At 44.5% G+C, this 7327-nt stretch overlaps 1 long non-coding RNA gene across 4 annotated transcripts in view; it reads right to left on the reverse strand.

The window, feature by feature from the left end:
* The window catches only part of LOC109517097 (uncharacterized), a 14816-nt gene extending 8550 nt beyond the window's left edge, over positions 1 to 6266 (reverse strand). For 2 of the 4 annotated variants that reach the window (XR_002168478.1, XR_002168476.1), the window contains exons 1-5: positions 5716 to 6266; positions 1099 to 1243; positions 626 to 745; positions 472 to 532; positions 325 to 393 (exon numbers count right to left, since the gene is read on the reverse strand). This is a non-coding gene — a long non-coding RNA (uncharacterized LOC109517097). The other 2 variants (XR_002168477.1, XR_002168479.1) reach the window with 2 other exon arrangements.
* Between the last annotated feature and the right edge of the window lie 1061 nt (positions 6267 to 7327).

The following is a 7327-nucleotide window of genomic DNA, read 5'->3' on the forward strand; positions in this document are numbered from 1 at the left end:
CCCACCCCCACCCCACCCCAACTTCCAAAATACACAAGGCGGCCAAATTGCTGACATGTGTGGGGGGAGCGGGGACGGCGAGGCTCCTGCATTTTTTCATGCCCCCACTACGCAAAAGTCCACATTGTTTATTTAAAGAACGCTGAACACTTTAGCACTATTAAGCAACATGTCATATAGTAAACTAAAGGTTTCCTCTCAGGAAAAATCCCTGACAGTTTATTTTTCCTCCGCAAAAAGTTGGTTTTGACTCACCAAGCTGCCTCCATGCACAAGTAAGCAAACGGGCCTGTGAAGTGTACGACGCGAAAGCACAAAGCAAACCTGGAAGGGTTGCGCCGATTGTAGGAGTTGAGACCACAGCATTGGACGGTCTCTTGCCCCGATGCGTGCCTGTCACAAATGAGAGGAATGCGTGATCAAAACAACACCATCATTTCATAGAATGAACCGCAAGAGGAAAATGACTACATTTAAAGATTCTTTCACTCGGCTGACGGATACACACGCGGGCAACGTTGTTGATCAAATTCTGTTGGGAAAAAAAAATTTTGTCATAAAAATTTACTGAAACTAAAATCAGACATTGATTTATTTTTGTGGTCCAACAAAAATCCCGCATAACCTTTTGAGGCAATCAATTTGCACCGGTGGTGTTGTGATACGTGCAAGCACCTTCTGTGCAAAGGACATCGGTTCGATATCCAGCCAGTACCCCAATACCTTGCCACTGTCAGTCCCTAACCTGGAAAGAAAAACGGGTGTGTTACATCTCGTGTGAATACTGTGCCAAACGTGTTGTCTTTTGTTGAAATTGAACAAGGTAATGAGCTTACTTTGACAAGTAAAGAGAAGGGGGGCGGGGGGTGAAGCCAACAGGGTAAAACGGGACAAGCGAAACAGGCATGACAGCCAGGAGTCAGCTTTGTGTGCGTCATCCAAGGCGAGGAGGTGCATGGAAGGAAGGAAAGAAGACTTCCACTGGGCGGGGCGGGATGAAGGGGGACGGGGGGGAGGCGCTGAGAAGGGAAGGTTACTATGACTGATAGCCCACCGGGGCCCACAGAGCCAGCCGACACAGGGAAGCAGCTAATATACCTTGACATGCGTAGGAAACCCAAAACGCTGCGAGAGCTCCGTCAGATAGGAGCCACCCAGAGGAGTGTGTAGCCTGAGCCGCCGTGTGTCCTCTCTAACTAGCACTGTTTACATGAGTGCGTGGCCAAGGAATGCTCCAGTATACCTTGAAGAAACCACAAGCACAACAGCATTAGCGGCACATCAGCTCCCCGCCATGGGAACAAGTCAACTCTGCTCGGCTACCAGCAAAAAGGCAACACTTGGCTCCCCCTCCGTGTGTGTGTGTGTGTGTGTGTGTGTGTGTGTGTGTGTGTGTGTTGCACATAGAGCATATTTGACAACAAAGCTTGACTTGACTTGAGATGGTGATTTTTAAACAGGCACAGCATGGGCAGCAGTTGGGTCCTATGTTTGGTAGATACAGTATAGCCATAAGCAAGTATCGCGTTGAATTCGAACCGGTGGCCCAAAAAAACAATTGGTCTTCCGTCTGGCATTTGTTGAGAGTGGATTTGTCCCGATCAGAGGGTCTGAAACAGGTTGGGTCAGGAATATTAAATTTAAAATCATGTTCTGAATCATTTCTGACCCAAAAATCTTGATCAGATAATTGGAGCGGCGCACACACACGTGTCTAAAACAGAATTTCTGAAAATTCGTTTGTGTGCATGTGTAGCACACCTAGACCGTGTACATCTCGATTTAACTAACTTCACCGGCGTAGCCCGTTTCACGCTAACGCTAAAATGCTGAGTGCGTGCCGATGAGGCGGCGTGTCACCTAGGCTTGGCTCACGAAGGCCAAAATGGGCATCGTAGCAAATGAAAGCAGTTGCGCGGCAGGCACCTTCCCACTGGGAATGTCACTGTAACGTAGCGGGATGGACTCAGACGTACATACGCAGCACGCGCACACGCCCGTGCCGGATGCAGTGAAGCCCGTTTTTACGCTCCAGTCATTGTCGAGCACGCATATTCAAAGTGATATGTCCAACTCGTGAGTTGGCGCACGCTGACACATTTACATACTGGCTCGGGCCATCGCCGTGATGCGGGGTGACAGGTCTTACGCCACTTCCCCTTGGGGGTCTGAAAAGCGAGGGGGGCGGGGGGGACAACAACGTGACAGGCGAGCATGAGTGAGGTCTTTCATTCAGGGTCAAGCATGGACGACAATGAACTTTATTTGCTCCGCAGCCGCAGTCGGTAGACAGCAGTTAATGTGGGGAATACATGTCGTGACTGCGCAAAATCGGAAGACTTGATTTTTGACTTGCTTAACCCAAGTAATGATTTGACTTGCTCGATTTTTTTTTTTCTACAGTAACTTGGTCTTAGGGCTGGGCAATTCATCGAAATATAATTGTGATTTTGAGTTCAGCGTATCTTGCATAGCAAGGGTGCAGATTTGCCATTCAAGAAGAACTCCACAAAAATTTTTGAGTTACCCCAACTCAACATTTTTGAGTGACCCCAACTCAAAAATTTTGAGTTAACCCACCTCAAAATTTGTGTGTGTGTGTGTGTGGGGGGGGGTGTATATGTGTGTGTGTTCAGTACATAGGATCGTGTGCTTCAGTCAATATTAGCTTGGATGCTGTAATACTGTCAGCAAACGCTTAATGGGAATTGAAAAGGGCAGAGTGACTCCTATGTGGATTTGAGTCAGGACTGATTTTCAGAAAGTAGCTCCAGTGACATGATGGGAACAGACAGTTTGGAAACAAAAAAGCAACCCTTGTGTGCAAAGTTACGGTCCCGACTGCCAACAGACTTTGTTTTCACAAAAAAGACTGGAAACCAATAGTTATGACCCACTAAAATACTTACCACTGAAACAACTACTTTTCTTTTTTTCTGTGGGAAACATTTTTGTGCAGGGCTTGTGCTAAACATTCCGAGATACATAAAAACATGTTTTTGAAAACAACTGAAGATTGGATAAAACAACTAAAACGTCAAATATATACGCAACAATGTTTATGCTAGGCAGCTAGCTAGCTAGCCAGTCAACCACATGACAAAATGTGGAAGAAAGTGACTAAAAATCTCTTTGCAAATGCCTTACTTTGAAGAGATCGCTTTGAAAAGTTAACTTTTGCTTTTTTTTTTCATCCAAAAAGCACAAAAAATTGATTTTTCACTTAGGACATGTAAAATCGTTTGCTGTTGACAAGAGAGAATGACACAACAAATGGATGAATGCCCTGGAAAAAAAAAAGTTCTAAAAGCACAACATGGTCAGATTAAAAATAAAACAAACAAAAACGGTGCCTCGAAATGTATATTATTTTTAGAATTTGGGTTTCTTTTCTTAATACATTAAAAATACCTTACCATATGGACATTATGGAGTGTGTATGAATGGTTTAAAAATAGGAATGGAACACCTGACCTTAAGAGTTTGTTCGCCCTCTTGTAGTTGGATCTGCTTCCCTTTTTAGGCAGCAAACTTTCTCCATGGTTTTTGGAGTGTCTGTTGGAATTTTTGAAGTCAGGGCTCATGTTCGTACACACCAAACTCCTCCAAGTGTGTCCTCGGCTGGAACGGAGAAGGAATTTTTTTCCAAAGTTTTCCCACAATGGTGGACGCATTAATTGTGCGAATATCTTGGTACAAATGAGGAATTTAGATCCTGGGCAAACTGAGGTGATTGAAGCCAAAATTGTCCACATGTCCATATTGGCCAGTGATTCTGTGTCAATGTCATAAATTTTAACGGATTGTGATAATCTGTGATTGGCTGCTAACCAGTCCAGGGTGTAACCCTGCTATTTGCCAAAGTTGAGCGAGGATAGGTTCCAGCCCACCCGAGACCCCCGATGGACATAGGAAAATGGAAAAAGATGAATGGAGAACCAGACTGATAAAATGTATGAAAGCGCTGTGATTTGAGTCCTTATAGTGATGTCAGGAAACAATCAAGATGTATCCAGAGGGGCCCTGTTTTTTTCACTCATTGTTCACACTACCTCACTCCAAAAATGATTATGTATCATTTTCCTGACAATAAGGCCAGCGTGTATAAACAAAAAAAAAAAAAAATGAAATGAAGGAAAGAATGAGCAGAGGTTGAACGTGCAGCTGGGTTAGGTCTGTTTTGGCTGACGAGACCAGTGAAACACTGCGAGATAAAGCAAAGGGGAAGACAGCGTGAAGGCAAATTGACTCTGACTTACAGCAAGAGAGGAGAAAAAGAAGAAGCAAAAAAAAAAAAAAAAGGATTGGATGTTGGCACGCAGGGAAAGAGAGTCTGTGGTAGACTCGTAAATAGCCGCAGGGCCAGAAGGGATGGAGAAATGGAGCTATCAGCGGAGGAGCGATGAAGGTCTGGGCTCGAGCCAACATAAACACACGGCGGCCCTGTAGGAGCTGCGGCAACATACATGCCTGAAATGGCCTTGTCCATACACAATACGTACAAACACACAAACATGTAAACACTTAAGGCTGCACATTTTTATGTAACACACGCATACTATATGTATGAACACACACACACACACACATACCAGAAGGCAAGCGCCCAAACCGCAACATCTTGAGTGTTAAGCCGTATGTCATTTCATTTCATCACATACTTCACATTAGTCCACTTTGCTACGATACCACAGAATAAACATGCAGCCCCCGTCAAAAAAAAAAAAGACTGCAGTTTTATTTTTACACATGTGAAATAAACACACAGGAGAGTTAGCGGCGCCCCGCGGAAAATCGCTTTTAGGCCATCCTGAACAGCTCACTGAAAATTGTTTTCGCTGTAAGAATGCAATTCGCTCATTGTGTGCATGTGAATGTTGACAGATGCTACCTATCTTAAAAAAAAAAAAGGGGGGGGGAGCAGAAGCATGATTTGAGGACAACAGTGAAGTTGCTTAATGCCACAAAAGTGTCTGAATCAATCAGAGCAATCCACATATGATACAAATATGCCCATAAATAAGCAAATACGAAAATTTAGTTTGGATATTACTTGTTTATGTGTACCATGCTTTACTTCCCCTAACTTCTTATGTACAGTACAGTAAATTCTCTTCCCCACAACTTGTTGTAGCTAGTCCATCTTTCGGATCAAGTATCGCTTGAAAAAGACACAAAACTAGAAATGCTTAATCTTTCGGTTTAATAGGCTTGATGCCAAGCATGATCTTGACTTCCTCATCACTTGCCGTGGCTCTTGAGTGATTTCTCTTTCCCAAGCTCCAGTGGGCCATCAAGAAGACCCATTGTAAAAGACGTGCTCGACATCAAACTGATGTTTGTGACAACATTGATACGCGAAGACGAATCCTCACAGGACTGCATCCTACGGAAGAGGATCAGAATTCTGACTTTAAAGTCGGAATTCTGACTTTAAAGTCAGAATTCTGAGATTAAAGTCAGAATTCTGAGATTAAAATCAGAATTCTCACTTTAAAGTCAGAATTCTGAGATTAAAGTCAGAATTCTGACTTTAAAGCGAGAATCTTGCCAACCTTTTTTTTTTTTTTCATTGGCCCTAATCCTCTTCCGTAGCATCCAGAGGTGTGACTTCGAAATTTGAATTTGAAATACATCTTACTGGATGTGATACCAGGCCTCAAACTTTGACCTCTCGAATATATGGTTTGAAGTGAGAAAAAAATAATGGCTCACCTGTCTCAAATCCAACAAAAACATGAGCGGATTTCATCGACCACATAAGCGTTAGCATTCAGACAAGCGCCATGTTTTTTGTTTTTTTTTTTGGCACGGCTGTGTGTGACGCCTCCATTAACGTGTGACCGAGCGTAGCTTGCCGTTCTGCCAACGTAACGAGCGCCCTCTTGCTCCGTCTTGTTTTTGACCAGCCAACCAACCACCCGACGCACGCAGCCTCCAATGTGGGCTTCGGTGTTTTCTTAAGCGAGATATTCAAAAGGTGTTGGGCGAAACTGTAGCGGGATAACAGCGTCTGTCGAGCGTGTCTGCCTGGAATGCAAAACACGAGCCGTGGTTGTCACTCAGTCGCCAGTGAAGGCTTCCGTCATGACACTGTTTAGGTGTGAGATTCTTTTCAACTGTTCTTGCTTTAATCGCTAGTGTGTAAAAAATAATAATTAAAAAAAATTAATCTATCAAATTAATCCATATTTTTATTAGATAACATCAGCCAACATCAGATTTGAATCAGTGGTGGGGTTATGTGACCATAAACATATATTTGAAGCCAATTTCATCAAGTTTTTGGTCACAGCAACATTTAAAACAAACATTTTTAGTCAGAGGCTGTCAAAATTGTTGGGTGTAAGACCTGTTAAAGAGTACACACTGTACTTGGCTTGAGAACTGAGCACCAATAAGTCAACTCTGGAGTTTATTTTGTATGTTTGTTGCATTTATTTCACTGGTGGTAATTCAAGCAGACAGGACTGCAGCCACCTCATCCCCGCTTGAACCATGTTGTTTGTTTAACAGTCTTGAAAGATGCAGAAATAAATAAAACCTAGCATAACTATGTCTGCTACATTTCAGCTGTCCCCGTCTCTTCTCCACACGACGGGGGTGGGGGCAGTCGTGGGCACTTGTGGCCAGTGGGTGCATTTTGCCACATAAAGCAACAACCTGCATGGCGGTTCAAAGCCAAGTGCGAGGGGACATGAAAGTAGCACTCAGTACAAGATCACAGGGCGAAAAGGCAAGGAGTGTAAACAGATAAAACACGCCTCCATTTTTGGGCCCATCTCAAGGGTACCCTCATTGCGTAGGGTGGCTCTTAACATTATGGATGCTGAAAAATGACCCGCCGGTTTCAACTCGATATCCATTTGCGGAAAATGTCGACATCTGCCACCCTGCACTGTTTTGGCGCTCATCACCAATCCAAACATTCATTTAACTGCCTCCACTGTGACACTGGACATTGGGAATATTGACAGGCGTGTTAGAAAGCAGCAAAGTTGTTTGAGTATTTTAGCGTGTCCAGCTCCCAGGCGGGCTGTTGCTTTGTGAAAGCCCCCGTATTGTATTTCTTTCCTGTGCCAGAGCACGTTTCCTGTGGCGCTGCCGTGTCAAACAACGATGACCCGCCGCTTCCTGCAAGTCGCATGGAGGCGAGGCCCTGCCACGAGCCCCGGGGGCCCTCTTGGCCAGCCACCGAACATGCTCGGAGACCCCCACCGCACCCTCCCCACGCTTTCAAGTCATCCCCCAGCTTGCCTCGACCGCATCTCACTTTCCTCCGGCTTCCCCCTTTTGCTTGGATGTTGATCACTCCTCTAAAGCATGC

This window comes from Hippocampus comes, unplaced genomic scaffold (assembly GCF_001891065.2).
Source record: "Hippocampus comes isolate QL1 unplaced genomic scaffold, H_comes_QL1_v1.1 scaffold199, whole genome shotgun sequence".
NCBI classification, from domain to species: domain Eukaryota; kingdom Metazoa; phylum Chordata; class Actinopteri; order Syngnathiformes; family Syngnathidae; genus Hippocampus; species Hippocampus comes.